Genomic DNA, 19,219 nt, shown 5'->3' with positions numbered 1-19,219 from the left:
ATAATGGCCCCCATAGGCTCAGAGGTGTGAATACTTGGTCACCATGGAGTGGAAGTATTTGAAAGAATTAGGAAGTGTCACCTTTTTGGAGAAAGAATGTCACAGATGTGCTTTGAGATTTCAGAAAGTCCATTCTAAGCTCAGAGTATCTCTCTTCCTGCTGCCTGAGGACCGGATGTAGTAGTCCCAGCTATATCTCTAGCATCATGTCTAACTGCATGTCACCATGCTCCCCACCATGAAAGAAATAAACTAAACCTAAGGAACTGTAAATGCACCTCAATTAAATGGTCTTCTTTAGAAGAGTTGCCAGAGTCATGGTTTCTCTTCACAGCACTGACTGAGACATTTGACATTCTATGTCAAATTTGTATATATGCCTCCTCCCAACAAAGTTCTAAAAATGTTAGCTTTAGTTAGAACTGTCTCTTTCAATCTGTAAAAGCACAGAACTTTCTAATTTATTAAGATGAAAGAGCGTACCCCAAAACGGGGAGCTGCGTCTCTCGCTCCGATCGCAGGATGGGGTGCCCCCAGGAATCACGAGGAGCCATTCTTGATGTAACAGCAAGAGGTAGCTTTATTAACGAGATCCCGGGTCTTAGCGGGATCCGGGGTCGACACGTATCTCACACAGGAGACCCCGAGCTTCCAAACTCAGGGGTTTATATAGGGGAGGTGAAGGATTAAAAATTAATAATAAGCCGCCTAGCTACCCAAAAAGAAGAGGTAGGGTCTGTGAGAACATGAACTTTTCGCCCCTCCCTTGCTGTACAATGGTTCCCGGAACATTCTTGCATGAAAGGTTTCCTGGAACAGCCACAATGACCCATAGCCTCCGGCCACAATGGTCCAATGGCCCTGTAAAATGTCACTACCCCTAATCACAATGTCACAAAGTCCTAAATTGTATGGGCAGTTTATGGTTTTGGAATTCCCCTCCTCCCTCCCTCTTGATCCCCCTGGTTTGTGGTTTTTTCCTTTATAAGCTCTGTGAAAATTCAGGTCGGGGTCGAACTCCTCTACTCCCTGTGTGGCGTATGAGTCTCGACCCCAGCATGCTGGCCTGAGCTCTCGTTTCATCTTGCTCACAATAAATCTTCCTCGTGTGATTACAGCAGGTCGGTGTCTGTGTCCTACTGGGTGCGCGTCTTTCCCGAGACTTGAGTGGGGGGCTCCCTTCGGGGGTCTTTCATTTGGGGGCTCGTCCGGGATCTGCGCGACCACCCAGGGGTCCTAGACCCACTTGGAGGTAAGATTCTCTGTTTTATCTCAGCGCTGTGTCTGGGTCTGTGTCTATGTTCTGTCTGGGAATCTGGTGCGATCGCTGTTTCGGTTTTGCGGACGCTCAGTGAGACCGCGCTCCAGGAAGGAGAGCGGGGTGGATAGGGATAGACGTGTCCAGGTACCCACCGTCCGTTCGCCCTGGGAGACGTCCCAGGAGGACAAGGGGGGACCAGGGACGCCTGGTGAACCCCATCTGATAGGTCCAGAGGAGACTTTACTCCTTGACGACCGGTTTGTTAGGCAAGGTCTGCGACCTGCCGATCAGTTTCAGTGCCTCTGGTCGACACGAAGTCGACGTCGGTTTTGTTTTTTTTTTTGTTTTTTTTTTCTCTTTTGTTTGTGCTCGTGTGTGTGAGTGTGTGTGAATTAAGTCCTGTAGTCTGTGTTTTTCGGTACCGGTTTAAGGTCTTAGTGCACTGTCTGGGCAGATGAAGGATTCCTGCCCTGTGCACGAGAGTCTTAGTGCACTGTCTGGGCAGAAGAAGGTTTCCTGCCCTGAGCACGGGTGGAAGAAGGTTCCCCACCCCGAAATGGCGCCTGTGAGTAGATGAAGGATTCCTACTCCGAATAGTCTTTTTCTTTCTTTTTTTTCCTTTTTAGAAAGCGCACCGGGGGACGCCCCAATCGCGCAGGCTCTGGGACTCGTGAGAGACGTTCCACGAGTCAGCCTTTGTTGGGTCCTGGCTCTGGGACGCGTGAGAAACGTTCCTCGAGCCGAATTTTGTCGGGAGGACCCGGCAACGGACAGTCAAAAAGATCTGACTGTGACTTTGGAGGTCGAGTTCGGCTGCCTATTTAAGTATAGGCACGGACAAGTGTGCTTAGATGTGTTAGTGTCTGTTGTCTGTATTCTGTTTCTGTGTTTGGTATCCCGGAAGCAGCTAAGGTTAAGCTGCAGTTTGGGCCAGGTACTGAAGGTACCAGGCATCTGTGGAAATTGGTTATAGGATGCTTTGTCTTGGTCTTATTTGTCTGGATTGTTTTCTGTGGTATTGTCCAGTGTTTTTTTGACTTTTGTTTCGTGTTTGAATTTGGACTGACGACCGTGTTTAAAATCTTGGACTGACGACTGTGTTTGAAATCATGAAACTGTTTGCTTTGTTCATCGAAGAGTTTTACTTGGTCCCCTTAATGCTTAGTAAGAAACTTAATCTTATGGACCCCGCTCTAGTGGCGGTGTGTTGGTTGATAGCCAAAGTTAATTTTTAAAATAGTGTTTTATCTGTGCTTGTGCTCGCAGCACACAGTAGAGGGGAGCGAAATTAGCTGCGGAGCTGCTGCAGCGAGCATGGGGACTTCTCAAGTCTCACCCAATTTTTCTGGCTCTTCAGGAGCTGTTTAAAAGGAAAAGGCTTAAGGTAAAAAGAAACACTATAGAGAGATTTCTTAGTGAATTACTACACCTTGGTTCGCGATCTCTGGGAATCTCATGGTGGACAGCTGAGATAAGCTGGAAAAGGATTTAAATTTTGCTTGGGAGCAAAGAATCTTAAAGGTGGAGTTTCAGCCGGTATGACACTTAGTGCGTAGCTGCCTAAAAGATCAGAAATGCTGTTAATAGGCTATAAAAAAGGGACAGGCTGTGTTAGAAATGCTACAGAAGAATAATCTAAAAAGGCTGAGAGCTAGGTGGGGCTATAAGGAAAACAAGAATAGGAAAGGAATTTCTGACATTTGCTCACAGTAGGAGAGCACTCATTTAGAGAAGTTCTTTAAGGAAGCCTGCCTTATCTGCTGTCTTTATTCCAAGGGAGGAGTCAGTCTCCAGCACTAAATTACTTGGAGGTAGCCAAGGTCAGGATTAATGTTTTCTTTTCCATGGGCCTTTAAACCCAGTGAGACAGTTTGGTAAAGGGCTACTACTGAGGTCCTGATAGCCCCAGGTGAACTGGTTACAATTCTTTTATCAGCCCCCTGGCATCTAGCACCCAGGTTCTAACCATCTCTCCATCCTTTTGTTATTAGTTGTTACTAGAAGCCTAGTGTCATTTGGAGGCTGGTTCTCTTGAGAGGCAAAGCCATGGAGCTGACACTGACAATGGCCTTTTTGTTCCAAGAAAGGCCTCCTGGTTTAGCTGTGTGACTAAATGCTGTTTGCCCTCTTCGGTAGACTCTATTCTCAAGATTCTCTTGTTTTCTCACCATCCCATTTGATATGCTTGTTAGTAACTGTTACAGGTCTTCTTTACCACCGATGAAAGACGGAATCCTACTGGAGACCAGAAAAAAATGTTCCAGACGCGGATAGAAGGCCCTCACTTCTGCCTGCTCTCTTCAGACGCCTGAAGGTAGGGAGTGCCAGGTCTGCCGCCAGGCTCCAAGGGTGGGTCTCTGAGGGGCTGGAAAGTGCCCCACCAATCTGGCTAAGATAAGGAAAAGATATGAAGAGAAAGTTACAGAAACTTGAAGGGTTAAGCTAAGTCGCTGAGAGAGTTATTGTAAGTTGATGCATGGTTCAGGGTCTGTGCAGAAAAGTGGACAGCACCTAATAGCTGTAGAAGAAGATGCAGAGAGACAGAAAAAAAAAGAAAGAAAGAAAGAAAGAAAGAAAGAAAGAAAGAAAGAAAGAAATAAAGAAAGAAAGAAAGAGGTAAAGAGTGCAGGAAGCTAGGGAGGAAAAGAGACTAAAAGAAAAGGAAGCTAGAGAGCTAAAGAGAGATAAAAGACAAGAGAGGAACATATACTGGCCACAGTAGTTAGGGAACCTAGGAAGACAGTACCTAGCAACAGAAGAGAATTCCTGGCTAAAGATCAGTGTGCCTAATGCAAAGAAAAAAAAAAAAAGACACTGGGTCAGGGACTGCCCCAGAAAGAACAAGAGGGGACACTGGAGAGCCTCTTGGTCCTAGAGTGCTGGCTATGTACAGAGATAGAAGGGAAGTGTGGATGCAGGGACCCAATGCTCTGTGCTCCTATGCCCCCCTCCAGTGGGCCAATATCCAAAGACCTTGGGTACAGGGGCCTACTGGCAACAAACAATACTTATGGACTGCCCGAAGAACAGTGGACCTTGGCGTGGGCCGGGTAACCCACTAGTTCATAGTCATCCCTGACTGCTCCCATCCCTTGCTCATGAGAAAATTGCTCCCCAAAATGGCTTGCGTGGGCTGAAATGGCTGGGTGAGGCCATGTGTATGCATATCTACAGACTGTGTATGCGGAGCTTAAGACCTGTCTCAGTGCACCAGTACCTGATGCTGGGAGATGAATGGCTTAGCGCTGTTCTACTTGGAACATATCACTCCTGCCAGCCGGGCACTAACAATTATCACCCAATCCAGGACTTAAACTGTGATAGAGTGGCTGATGTTCTGCCTTTGAATAGAGTGTCCCAAAAGATGGGACCACTGGTCAGCTGCCATGGACTAGATTCTCTACCAGTTGGGGACAATCTGGTCACCTTGCTGCCCAATCCGGACCTGGAGCCACCACAGCACGAGTGTCAAGTACTGGCAGAAGCCCATGGGTGGAGGAAAGACCTCTGCGACTGGCTGATTGACCCCTGCTGAAACCCGAGGACCTTGTCCACAGACGGGAACAGTTCTCTTCATGAATGAAGGTCAGAGACAAGTGGGTGCTGCCATGGTGGACAACACAATGTCATCTGGGATGGCTCAACCCCCCAGTACATCAGTGCCGCAGATGCCTTTGCCATCTCTTGGATGTCCTGATGAAGCCAACAACTGTGAGTACTATTCATTGCTCAGGATATCAGGAGGGAAGAGATTCAGTGACATGGGGCAATAACGAAGCAGATAAAGTGGCTCGAAAAATGGTTATGCAGGAGCCCATCCTGGTTGCAGGCCTGCAAGAGACAGCCACTGAGAACTAGGATCGGACTAAGGGATGGCCTCACTTAGAAAAGGCCCAAATTGCTTAAAAGATAAAGGACAATGGCACATTGAGGGGAAAGCTATACTCCCCAGAGAATAAAGGAAAGACTCACTTTGCCAAATACAGAAATGGACTCATTTAGGAGATAAAAAGTTTGTCCAAGTAGTTAAGTGTATGTAATAGACTTTAAGATTTTAGCCAGAGAGACAGTAGAAAGTATAAGGTATGTCAATAAGTGAATGCTTAGCAAGCAAACAGGGCAAAGAGACCTAGAGAGTTTGGTGAAAAGTCGAAGTGAACTTCACTGAGATAAAACCAGAAAAATATAATCACAAGTATCTCCTAGTGCTTGTAGATACTTTTTCAGGAATAGATAGAAGCTTTCCTCACCAAACGAGAGATGGCCTCTGCAATCATCAAGAAGATACTGGAAGAAATCTTCCCCAGGTCTGGAATGCCCAAGGTAATCTGGTCAGACAATGGCCCTACTTTCGTTGCCAAGGTAAGCCAGGGTGTGGCCAAGTATTTAGAGGTCGATTGGAAATTACATTGTATTTACAGACCTCAAAGTTCAGGACAGGTAGGGTAAATAAATAGAACTCTAAAAGAGACCCTGACCAAATTAACCATGGAGACTGGCACAGACTGGGTGACACTCCTTCCCTCTTGCTCTCTTCAGAGCAAGAAATACCCCTTCCAGATTCAGCCTTACCCCCTTTGAGATCTTATATGGGGCCTCAGCCCCCCTGACTGTATTAGATGATGTTACTGAACCAACATGTCATAGTGCCATAGTAATAATGATTTGTGTGCCAGGCTAAAAGACCTACAGGTGATACAGAAAGAAATCTGCTCACAGCTGACAGCAGCCTATGCCCCGGAGACCCCTGAGACATCCCATCAGTTCCAGGTTGCAGCTACACTGAGTCCAGACACTCGAGCCTCGCTGGAAAGGACCGTACCTGGTGCTGCTGACCACCCTGACAGCTGTCAATTCTCAGCCCTCACCAGCCGTGTACTAGCTGTTGGGGCTGAGAGCTGGGACCTAGAGGGAAATTCAGTCATGTTTGTCCTGGGTTCTATCAAGATAGGTGTGGGATAGGCTTGATTTCCATTACAAATGATGTAACATTGCATATGTTAGTACTCTTAACACTTCTTGGGACTGTGCCTCAGGGATCACAGTCCGTATAAGCTTAGAAGTTCTAAAAGCTAGTCATGACCTTGGTGGATAGGCTTGGATAGTGTCCAGGTTAGAATCCTCATGTTAAGACTACAATACCAAGCTGTTATGCTAGATGAAGCTGAGTTCTCCATGAAGTTCTAGGATTAGAACTATTAACAAAAAAAGAAGAAGTGGGGAATGAAGGATTAAAAATTAATAATAAGCCGCCTAGCTACCCAAAAAGAAGAGGTAGGGTCTATGAGAACATGAACTTTTCGCCCCTCCCTTGCTGTACAATGGTTCCCGGAACATTCTTGCATGAAAGGTTTCCTGGAACAGCCACAATGACCCATAGCCTCCGGCCACAATGGTCCAATGGCCCTGTAAAATGTCACTACCCCTAATCACAATGTCACAAAGTCCTAAATTGTATGGGCAGTTTATGGTTTTGGAATTCCCCTCCTCCCTCCCTCTTGATCCCCCTGGTTTGTGGTTTTTTCCTTTATAAGCTCTGTGAAAATTCAGGTCGGGGTCGAACTCCTCTACTCCCTGTGTGGCGTATGAGTCTCGACCCCAGCATGCTGGCCTGAGCTCTCGTTTCATCTTGCTCACAATAAATCTTCCTCGTGTGATTACAGCAGGTCGGTGTCTGTGTCCTACTGGGTGCGCGTCTTTCCCGAGACTTGAGTGGGGGGCTCCCTTCGGGGGTCTTTCAGAGGTAAGGGGCATTCGCGCGGTTACACATGATTGGTCAATTCAAAAGGTGCACGGGGGGTCGGGGATTTAGCTCAGTGGTAGAGCGCTTGCCTAGCAAGCGCAAGGCCCTGGGTTCGGTCCCCAGCTCCGGAAAAAAAAAAAAAAAGAAAAAAAAAAAGTCATACGTATTCAAAAGGTGAACGGTTACTTTCGGCGCGAAATGACATCAGCAAGGAGTATGTGTTATCTAGCAGCTCGGCAGGCAGGTAGGGTGGCTCATCTCACTCAGAAGGGTGGCTACAGATGGTCAGTGTCCTTGGGGCTCATAGCTGGTTTGGCAAGTCCTATCTCTGGCTCTCCCTCAGGCACGTCCGGCCCTGCACATCCGGACTCTGACAATGAACAACCTTTATGAAACTCTAGTTCTACAAAGAGATAGTGATGTATTAGGGGGACTTGAAAGCTGAAATGCTGTCAGTCATACAGTTGATTTCTGAGTTCATGCTTTGACATAGACATAAACACAAAACAAAGCAAAACAAACAACAAAACAAAAACCATCTTGGAAAACCAGAAGACCAAGTGTCATAGAAAGGACAAAAAACAGTTTCATCACTTTGGGATTGAAGGAAGAGGGTTAAGGCTAGAAGGCTGTAAACTGAGGTTGCCTTTGGTGTTTAATAAACACCCCTGCTCCCCATATTCCTTATTCTCCTATTTATCCCTCATGCCTTCTTGCTATTTCTCTTCACCATTTTTTCTGTGACCTAAAAGCTCCCTGTTGAGATTTTGTCTGTCGTCATGTATTGTAATGCTAAATATTGACTCTGATTGCCTCAGGGACAAGAGAATCCTCACACACCAAATGATACTATATGACCTTTCTTTTTAATTTAAACCTACAGGTTGAATAGTTTTGGTTGAATAAAGATGATGACAGCCTGTAGCTGGTCAGAAGAAAAGTAGGCGGGATTTCTGTTACCAGGCTTGGGGTCAGAGGAGGAACATATGGAGGGAAGGAAGAGGAGAAGATACCAGGGGTAGGTAAATCATGAAAACATGACCATAAGGACTGGCCAATAGAAGTTAAGAGCAACCCAGGTGGAATATGGCAAGTTATGATGTGGGGTTTTTGTTAGGGAAGTAGCTATTAATAACTTAGAGGGTAGTTACTTGCCCTGCCCTACTACATAAAGTTTATCATAAATATAAAGGTTTTGTGTCTTTCATTAAGGAAGTGAATGATCAAAGGTGGAGCAGAAATTCCTGATTGAGATTTAAAAAGTATTAAATAGTTCCCATCTCAGGAAGCACGACTTGGCTCTCCTTGTCAATCTATAGACCCCTAATTCTCCTTCAAAGAAACATGGTTGCTGGGTTGCTTCCGGTGTGGATCATAAACAGAGGTTGAGAAAAAGGCCAGTTATATGCCCCTTCTTCTTTGTAATATATCTTGATAATGATGCTATATTGATATAACTTGATAGAGGTCTCGGCTGGGAAACAAGAGTTAAGCATACTGCATTCTAAGTATACGGATGCATAGTAACCACATACTCCTGCTTACATTATGACATTCTCCTGTCACCTCTAAGTTTCCATTACTTACAGCAATACAAGTGAAACAAAAACATAGCCATTTTAATTTAGCTATTAAAAACCGCGTTTGTTGTATTAGGAACCATCAATCATATTTTGAATTAAAAATCTATTTTCTAACACTGGGGATGAGAAAAACATGGTGGTCTGGATACCTGAGGGAGGCCACATGACTAGGGACAAATATTTCCTCAGGATAAACATGAGGCAAACAACTTCATCTCTGGATTCACCTGATTTACTACATCAGTTCACTGAAAAACTCAAGGGAAAATGAACATCTCTGTGCGTGATTTACCTGTCTAGAAAATGGCACTCTTACTTTCCCCACTCTTTTTTTTTCTTTTTCTTTTTTGTTATAAACTTGAGTTTTTCTTATATACATTTCGAGTGTTATTCCCTTTCCCGGTTTCCCGGCAAACATCCCCCTCCCCCCTCCCCTTCCTTATGGGTGTTCCCCTCCCAACCCTCCCACCATTGCCGCCCTCCCCCCATAGACTAGTTCACTGGGGGTTCAGTCTTAGCAGGACCCAGGGCTTCCCCTTCCACTGGTGCTCTTACTAGGATATGCATTGCTACCTATGGGGTCAGAGTCCAGGGTCAGTCCATGTATAGTCTTTAGGTAGTGGCTTAGTCCCTGGAAGCTCTGGTTGCTTGGCATTGTTGTACATATGGGGTCTCGAGCCCCTTCAAGCTCTTCCAGGTCTTTCTCTGATTCCTTCAACGGGGGTCCTATTCTCAGTTCAGTGGTTTGCTGCTGGCATTCGCCTCTGTATTTGCTGTATTCTGGCTGTGTCTCTCAGGAGCGATCAACATCCAGCTCCTGTCGGTCTGCACTTCTTTGCTTCATCCATCTTGTCTAATTGGGTGGCTGTATATGTATGGGCCACATGTGGGGCAGGCTCTGAATGGGTGTTCCTTCAGTCTCTGTTTTAATCTTTGCCTCTCTCTTCCCTGCCAAGGGTATTCTTTTTCCTCATTTAAAGAAGGAGTGAAGCATTCACATTTTGATCATCCGTCTTGAGTTTCATTTGTTCTAGGCATCTAGGGTAATTCAAGCATTTGGGCTAATAGCCACTTATCAATGAGTGCATACCATGTATGTCTTTCTGTGATTGGGTTACCTCACTCAGGATGATATTTTCCAGTTCCAACCATTTGCCTACGAATTTCATACAGTCATTGTTTTTGATAGCTGAGTAATATTCTATTCTGTAGATGTACCACATTTTCTGTATCCATTCCTCTGTTGAAGGGCATCTGGGTTCTTTCCAGTTTCTGGCTATTATAAATGAGGTTGCTATGAACATAGTGGAGCACGTGTCTTTTTTATATGTTGGGGCATCTTTTGGGTATATGCCCAGGAGAGGTATAGCTGGATCCTCAGGCAGTTCAATGTCCAATTTTCTGAGGAACCTCCAGACTGATTTCCAGAATGGTTGTACCAGTCTGCAATCCCACCAACAATGGAGGAGTGTTCCTCTTTCTCCACATCCTCGCCAGCATTTGCTGTCACCTAAGTTTTTGATCTTAGCCATTCTCACTGGTGTGAGGTGAAATCTCAGGGTTGTTTTGATTTGCATTTCCCTTATGACTAAAGATGTTGAAAATTTCTTTAGGTGTTTCTCAGCCATTCGGCATTCCTCAGCTGTGAATTCTTTGTTTAGCTCTGAACCCCATTTTTTTAATAGGGTTATTTGTCTCCCTGCGGTCTAACTTCTTGAGTTCTTTGTATATTTTGGATATAAGGCCTCTATTTGCTGTAGGATTGGTAAAGATCTTTTCCCAATCTGTTGGTTGCCGTTTTGTCCTAACCACAGTGTCCTTTGCCTTAGAGAAGCTTCGTGGTTTTATGAGATCCCATTTGTCGATTCTTGATCTTAGAGCATAAGCCATTGGTGTTTTGTTCAGGAAATTTTTTCCAGTGCCCATGTGTTCCAGATGCTTCCCTAGTTTTTCTTCTATTAGTTTGAGTGTGTCTGGTTTGATGTGGAGGTCCTTGATCCACTTGGACTTAAGCTTTGTACAGGGTGATAAGCATGGATCGATCTGCATTCTTCTACATGTTGCCCTCCAGTTGAACCAGCACCATTTGCTGAAAATGCTATCTTTTTTCCATTCGATGGTTTTGGCTCCTTTGTCAAAAATCAAGTGCCCGTAGGTGTGTAGGTTCATTTCTGGGTCTTCAATTCTATTCCATTGGTCTATCTGTCTGTCTCTGTACCAATACCATGCAGTTTTTATCACTATTGCTCTGTAATACTGCTTGAGTTCAGGGATAGTGATTCCCCCTGAAGTCCTTTTATTGTTGAGGACAGCTTTAGCTATCCTGGGTTTTTTGTTATTCCAGATGAATTTGCAAATTGTTCTGTCTAACTCTTTGAAGAATTGGATTGGTATTTTGATGGGGATTGCATTGAATCTGTAGATCGCTTTTGGTAAAATGGCCATTTTTACTATATTAATCCTGCCAATCCATGAGCATGGGAGATCTTTCCATCTTCTGAGGTCTTCTTCAATTTCCTTCTTCAGTGTCTTGAAGTTCTTATTGTACAAATCTTTTACTTGCTTGGTTAAAGTCACACCGAGGTACTTTATATTATTTGGGTCTATTATGAAGGGTGTCGTTCCCCTAATTTCTTTCTCGGCTTGTTTCTCGTTTGTGTAGAGGAAGGCTACTGATTTATTTGAATTAATTTTATACCCAGCCACTTTGCTGAAGTTGTCTATCAGCTTTAGTAGTTCTCTGGTGGAACTTTTGGGATCACTTAAATATACTATCATATCATCTGCAAAAAGTGATATTTTGACTTCTTTTCCGATCTGTATCCCCTTGACCTCCTTTTGTTGTCTGATTGCTCTGGCTAGAACTTCAAGAACTATATTGAATAAGTAGAGAGAGAGTGGGCAGCCTTGTCTAGTCCCTGATTTTAGTGGGATTGCTTCAAGTTTCTCTCCATTTAGTTTAATGTTAGCAACTGGTTTGCTGTATATGGCTTTTACTATGTTTAGGTATGGGCCTGGAATTCCTATTCTTTCCAGGACTTTTATCATGAAGGGGTGTTGAATTTTGTCAAATGCTTTCTTAGCATCTAATGAAATGATCATGTGGTTTTGTTCTTTCAGTTTGTTTATATAATGGATCACGTTGATGGTTTTCTGTATATTAAACCATCCCTGCATGCCTGGGATGAAGCCTACTTGATCATGGTAGATGATTGTTTTGATGTGCTCTTGGATTCGGTTTGCCAGAATTTTATTGAGTATTTTTGCGTTGATATTCATAAGGGAAATTGGTCTGAAGTTCTCTTTCTTTGTTGGGTCTTTGTGTGGTTTAGGTATAAGAGTAATTGTGGCTTCATAGAAGGAATTCAGTAGTGCTCCATCTGTTTCAATTTTGTGGAATAGTTTGGATAATATTGGTATGAGGTCTTCTATGAAGGTCTGATAGAATTCTGCACTAAACCCATCTGGACCTGGGCTCATTTTGGTTGGGAGACCTTTAATGACTGCTTCTATTTCCTTAGGAGTTATGGGGTTGTTTAACTGGTTTATCTTTTCCTGATTTAACTTTCGATACCTGGTATCTGTCTAGGAAATTGTCCATTTCCTGCAGATTTTCAAGTTTTGTTGAATATAGGCTTTTATAGTAAGATCTGATGATTTTTTGAATTTCCTCTGAATCTGTAGTTATGTCTCCCTTTTCATTTCTGATTTTGTTAATTTGGACACACTCTCTGTGTCCTCTCGTTAGTCTGGCTAAGGGTTTATCTATCTTGTTGATTTTCTCAAAGAACCAACTTTTGGTTCTGTTGATTCTTTCTATGGTCCTTTTTGTTTCTACTTGGTTGATTTCAGCTCCGAGTTTGATTATTTCCTGCCTTCTACTCCTCCTGGGTGTATTTGCTTCTTTTTGTTCTAGAGCTTTTAGGTGTGCTGTCAAGCTGCTGACATATGCTCTTTCCTGTTTCTTTCTGCAGGTACTCAGCGCTAAGAGTTCTCCTCGTAGCACAGCTTTCATTGTGTCCCATAAGTTTGGGTATGTTGTACCTTCATTTTCATTAAATTCTAAAAAGTTTTTAATTTCTTTCTTTATTTCTTCCTTGACCAGGTTATCATTGAGTAGAGCATTGTTCAATTTCCACGTATATGTGGGCATTCTTCCCTTATTGTTATTGAAGACCAGTTTTAGGCCGTGGTGGTCCGATAGCACCACGGGATTTTTTCTATCTTTCTGTACCCGTTGAGGCCCGTTTTTTGACCAATTATATGGTCAATTTTGGAGAAAGTACCATGAGGAGCTGAGAAGAAGGTATATCCTTTTGCTTTAGGATAGAATGTTCTATAAATATCTGTTAAGTCCATTTGGCTCATGACTTCTCTTAGTCTGTCTACGTCTCTGTTTAACTTCTGTTTCCATGATCTGTCCATTGATGAGAGTGAAGTGTTGAAATCTCCTACTATTATTGTGTGAGGTACAATATGTGTTTTGAGCTTTAGTAAGGTTTCTTTTACGTATGTAGGTGCCCTTGTATTTGGGGCATAGATATTTAGGATTGAGAGTTCATCTTGGTGGATTTTTCCTTTGATGAATATGAAGTGTCCTTCCTTATCTTTTATGATGACTTTTAGTTGAAAATTGATTTTATTTGATATTAGAATGGCTACTCCAGCTTGCTTCTTCCGACCATTTGCTTGGAAAGTTGTTTTCCAGCCTTTCACTCTGAGGTAGTGTCTGTCTTTGTCTCTGAGGTGTGTTTCTTGTAGGCAGCAGAATGTAGGGTCCTCGTTGCGTATCCAGTTTGTTAATCTATGTCTTTTTATTGGGGAGTTGAGGCCATTGATGTTGAGAGATATTAAGGAATAGTGATTATTGCTTCCTGTTATATTCATATTTGGATGTGAGGTTATATTTGTGTGCTTTTCTTCTCTTTGTTTTGTTGCCAAGACGATTAGTTTCTTGCTTCTTCTAGGGTATAGCTTGCCTCCTTATGTTGGGCTTTACCATTTATTATCCTTTGTAGTGCTGGATTTGTAGAAAGATATTGTGTAAATTTGGTTTTGTCATGGAATATCTTGGTTTCTCCATCTATGTTAATTGAGAGTTTTGCAGGATACAGTAACCTGGGCTGGCATTTGTGTTCTCTTAGGGTCTGTATGACATCAGTCCAGGATCTTCTGGCCTTCATAGTTTCTGGCGAAAAGTCTAGTGTGATTCTGATAGGTCTGCCTTTACATGTTACTTGACCTTTTTCCCTTACTGCTTTTAATATTCTTTCTTTATTTTGTGCGTTTGGTGTTTTGACTATTATGTGACGGGAGGTGTTTCTTTTCTGGTCCAATCTATTTGGAGTTCTGTAGGCTTCTTGCATGCCTATGGGTATCTCTTTTTTTAGGTTAGGGAAGTTTTCTTCTATGATTTTGTTGAAGATATTTACTGGTCCTTTGAGCTGGGAGTCTTCACTCTCTTCTATACCTATTATCCTTAGGTTTGATCTTCTCATTGAGTCCTGGATTTCCTGTATGTTTTGGACCAGTAGCTTTTTCTGCTTCACATTATCTTTGACAGTTGAGTCAATGATTTCTATGGAATCTTCTGCTCCTGAGATTCTCTCTTCCATCTCTTGTATTCTGTTGGTGAAGCTTGTATCTACAGCTCCTTGTCTCTTCTTTTGGTTTTCTATATCCAGTGTTGTTTCCATGTGTTCTTTCTTGATTGCTTCTATTTCCATTTTTAATTCCTTCAACTGTTTGATTGTCTTTTCCTGGAATTCTTTCAGGGATTTTTGTGTCTCCTCTCTATGGGCTTCTACTTGTTTATTTATGTTTTCCTGGAATTCTTTCAGGTATTCTTGCGATTCCTCTCTGTAGGCTTCTACTTGTTTATTAATGTTTTCCTGTGTTTCTCTAAGGGAGTTCTTCACGTCTTTCTTGAAGTCCTCCAGCATCATGATCAAATATGATTTTGAAACTAGATCTTGCTTTTCTGGTGTGTTTGGATATTCCATGTTTGTTTTGATGGGAGATTTGGGCTCCGATGGTGCCATGTAGTCTTGGTTTCTGTTGCTTCGGTTCCTGCGCTTGCCTCTCGCCATCAGATTATCTCTAGTGTTGCTTTGTTCTGCTATTTCTGACAGTGGCTAGACTGTCCTATAAGGCTGTGTGTCAGGAGTGCTGTAGACCTGTTTTCCTGTTTTCTTTCAGCCTGTTATGGGGACAGAGTGTTCTGCTTTCGGGCGTGTAGTTTTTCCTCTCTACAGGTCTTCAGCTGTTCCTGTGGGCCTGTGTCTTGAGTTCACCAGGCAGGTCACTTGCAGCAGAAAAGTTGGTCTTACCTGTGGTCCCGAGGCTCAAGTTTGCTCGCGGGATGCTGCCCACGAGCTCTCTGCGGCGGCAGCAACCAGGAAGATCTGCGATGCCGTTTCCGGGAGCTTCAGTGCACCAGGGTTCCAGATGGTGTTTGGTGTTTTCCTCTGGAATCAGTAATGTGTGCAGAGTGCAGTCTCTTCTGGTTTCCCAGGCATGTCTGCCTCTCTGAAGGTTTAGCTCTCCCTCCCACGGGATTTGGGTGCAGAGAACTGTTTATCCAGTCTGTTCCTTCAGGTTCTGGCGGTGTCTCAGGCGCAGGGGTCCTGCCGCTCCTGGGCCCTCCCCCACGGGAACCCAGAGGCCTTATACAGTTTCCTCTTGGGCCAGGGATGTGGGCAGGGGTGGGCAGTGTTGGTGGTCTCTTCCCCTCTGCAGCCTCAGGAGTGCCCACCTGACCAGGCGGTGAGGTCTCTCTCCCACGGGGTCTGGGAGCAGAGAGCTGCTGCGGGCCGGCTCCCCACTCTTTGATACTATAGCAGCTTATAAATTTTCTTGTGGACGTAAAAGGGTTGCCACATATTTATTAGCCAGGAAATAACCATGCTCCGAGCATCGTGGTATTGAGAAAATGAAAGCACATAAAGAAGGGAAGACAAGACTGGCCCACATGATGAAGATAAACTTGAAACACACTCAAGAGGAATAGATAGCAGGAAATAACCAAGCTGAGGGCTCAATAAAATACAAAGAGAATGATATAAAGAATCAATGATGTGAAGATTTGGTTATTTGAGAAAATAAACATAATAAACAAATTCTTAGCTGTTGCTTGTGTCCTGGACTACTTGCCATGGGACTCTACCTGCCCTTTGGTGTTGGAGGTGAGGTGGTACAGAGTCAATGATACAGACTTCAGGAGCAAGTAAAGAACGCTGCAACCCGCTCGTCTGAACAATACTGCAAGCTCCTTTAATACCCTCCACTCAACCCCCATTGGTCCCAAGAAACCATCTCTTCTAAACAGCAGTTCCCGATTGGCTGGCATTGTCTCCATCAGCAATTCCTGGTCTCTCAAGCAGTCCTCTTAGGTCCTTCTGCAGGAGATGCTTCTGCAGCTGAGCAGTCCCTGGAATTTACATAGAGGAAGCCCCATTCCTGCTACTCAAAGTATCTAAAAGACAGGGGGGAAAAAATCCACATTAACGAAATCAGAAACAGAAGAGGAGACGTAACAACAGATACCACACACAGAAAACCACAAATCTTTATGTCATACTTTCAAAATCTATACTCCGCAAAGTTGGAAAGTCTAAGATAAATGAACAATTTTCTTGATAGATACCACTTACCAAAGTTAGATCAAGAGCAGATAAATTAAATAGCTCAGTAACCACCAAGGAAATAGAAGCAGTAATCAAAATCTCACTACCAATAAAAGTCCAAGGCCAGACAGAATTCTACCAGACTTTCAAAGAAGCCCTAACACCAACACTGCTCAAATTATTCCATGAAATAGAATCAGAAGAAATATTGCTTTATTCATTTTAAAAGCCTATAGTCACTCTGATACTCAAATCACACAAATACTCAACAAGGAAAGAAAATTATGCTTCCCTACATGCCCGGGTTCCAGGTACCTAGTTCTCGATCTGGTCCCTGAGTCCTACCACAATGGCAGCAGCCCCTCTATTACGAGCAACTCCCTGCTACAGCGATCTCTAAGCCAGCCGGACCACATTTCTGTAAAGTCAGCTGTGGCCGCTGAAGGCCTGGTATCGCCCTTCTTGTGTCATTGCACTAGCTGTGGAGGCCAAGAAGACTTACGTATGAGACAAGCCCTATGTGAATGTGGGTACCAACGGGCATGTGGACCATGGCAAGACCACCTTGACCATGGCCATCAGGAAAATTCTATCTGAAGGAGGTGGGGCTAAGTTCAAGAAGTACAAGTAGTTAGACAATGTCCCAGAGGAGTGAGCTCGGGGTATCACCATCAATACAGCCCATGTAGAGAATAGCACTGCTGCCCGACACTATGCCCACACAGACTGCCCTGGTCTTGCAGATTATGTTAAGAATATGATCACAGCCACTGCCCCTTTGGAAGGCTGCATCTTGGTGGTGGCAGCTAAGGATAGCCCTATGCCCCAGACGCGAGAGCACTTACTGCTAGCTAAACAGATCAGGGTAGAGCATGTTGTAGTATATGTGAACAAGGCAGAAACTGACCAGGACTTGGAAATGATGGAGTTAGTAGACCTGGAGATCTGGGAGCTGCTCTCCCAGTTGGGCTATAAAGGAGAGGAAACCCCAGTCATTGTAGGGTCGGCTCTGTGTGCCCTTGAGCAATGTGATCCTGAGCTAGGTGTGAAGTCAGTGCAGAAGCTTCTGGATGCTGTGGACACTTACATCCCAGTACCCACCCGGTACCTGGAGAAGCCCTTTCTGCTCCCTGTACAGGCAGTTTACTCTATTCCTGGTCTCAGCACAATGGTGACAGGCACACTAGAGCATGGCATTTGGAGAAAGGAAATGAACGTGAGTTGCTGGGACATAGAGCCTGGAGAGGGCTGAGGCAGGGAATAACCTGGGTGCTCTGGTCTGAGGCTTAAAGTGGGAAGATTTGAGGCCTGGCTTGGTCACGGACAAGCCGGGCTCCATCCAACCACACCAGAAGGTGGAGCCCCATGTTTATATCCTCAGCAAGGAGGAGGGTGGCTGCCACACACCGTTTCTATCTCACTCCATGCCGTCATGTTCTCCCTGACCTGGGACATGGCCTGTCACATCATCTTGCCTCCATGGAAGGAAATCGCCATGCCTGGATTGGACTTGAAGCTTCGCCTAAACTTGCAGCAGCCCATGATCTTAGAAAAAGGCCGACAGTTCACCTTGACGAATGGCAACAAGACCATTGGCACAGGCCTTGTGACTGATGTACCAGCCATGACTGAGGAGGACAAGAAGATCAAATGGAGCTGAGTCTGGACTTCTGCTAAGGTTGTTGAGCTTAAAGCTGCCCTGGGTCAGCATTCCCACTTGTGGACACAAGCTGCATCCAAGCAGAATACACCTATGGACATTTCTAATCCTGCTCACAAAGAGTAAGTGGTCTTCTAGGAGAGGTAGGCAAATACAACTGTTCCATGAATTAAAAAAAAAAAAGAAAAGAAAATTATAGACTAATTTCCCTTATGAACATTGATGTGAAAATACTCAATAAATATTCACAGACTGAATCCAAGAACACATCCAAAGGATTGTCCACTACGCTCAAGTAAGCTTCATTTTATAGATAAAGGGATGGTTTAGCATGAAAATCTGTCAGTATAATTCACCATATAAACAGTTTGGAAGATAAAAAAAAAACATGGCCATTTCATTAGATGCTGAAAAAGTCTTTGGCAGAATACAACACCCTTTCATGATGAAAGTATCAGACAGATCAGAGACGCAAGTTACATACCTAAACAGAGTAAGGGTAGCTTACAGGAAATTGGTAGCAAACATCAAATTAAATGGAGAAAAACAAAAAACAATTCCACTAAAATCAGAAACAAGGCAAGGCTGTACATCTTCTCCATATCTATTCAAAATAGTACTTAAAGTCTCAGCAGGAGGACTAAGACAAAGGACAGCTAGATACAAATTGGAGAGAAAGAAGTCGGCTTCCCTATTCACAGATGATAGGAGAATATACATAATTCTAATATTCTACCAGGGAACTTTTAAAGATGATACAAACTTTTAGCAAAGTGACTGGACACAAAATTAAGTTAAAAACTCAACAGTATCCCTATGTATAAATGATTCATGATCTAAGAAAGAAATCAGGAAAACAAAAACATTCATATTAATCATAAATTACATAAAACATCTTGGGGTAAGTTTAACCAGGAAACTATTGTTCTTATATTTGGTTTTTCTTTGTGTCCTGAATTGGTATCTTCTAAGCCTGAGATTCTCTCTTCTATCTCTTGTATTCTGTTGTTAATGCTTGTACCCGTAGTTTCTCAGCTCTTTCCCAGGTTTTCCATTTTCAGGGTTGACTCCATTTGAGTTTCTTTATTGTTTCTACTTCCATTTATAGGTCTTGAACTGTTTTGTTCCATTCCTTCACCTGTTTCATTGTGCTTTCCTGTATTTCTTTAAGGGATTTATTTGGGCTTCTTTCTACCTGTTTACCTGTGTTTTCCTGTATTTCTTTTAATGAGTTATTTATATCCTCCTTAAAGGACACTATTATCTTTATGAGATAGCATTTTAGGTCAACATCTTGGTTTTCAGGTGTGTTGGCTAATTAATGGCTTGCTGTGGTGGGAGAATTGC

General features: G+C 43.6%; 1 long non-coding RNA gene and 1 pseudogene across 1 annotated transcript; both read left to right on the top strand.

Moving 5' to 3' along the window:
- Nucleotides 1-685: 685 nt before the first annotated feature.
- Nucleotides 686-6,514, top strand: LOC148000802 (uncharacterized). The gene is made up of 2 exons (XR_015638205.1): nucleotides 686-1,252; nucleotides 5,938-6,514. It is a non-coding gene; the product is annotated as an uncharacterized LOC148000802 (long non-coding RNA).
- A 10,047-nt stretch (nucleotides 6,515-16,561) lies between these two features.
- On the top strand, nucleotides 16,562-17,872 carry Tufm-ps2 (Tu translation elongation factor, mitochondrial, pseudogene 2; annotated as a pseudogene).
- The last annotated feature ends 1,347 nt before the right edge of the window (nucleotides 17,873-19,219 follow it).

This window comes from Rattus norvegicus, chromosome 15 (assembly GCF_021556685.1).
Source record: "Rattus norvegicus strain SHRSP/BbbUtx chromosome 15, alternate assembly SHRSP_T2T, whole genome shotgun sequence".
Lineage (NCBI taxonomy): Eukaryota > Metazoa > Chordata > Mammalia > Rodentia > Muridae > Rattus > Rattus norvegicus.
Note: the sequence above shows the minus strand (reverse complement) of the source record. Positions and strands in the feature narration are given on the sequence as shown.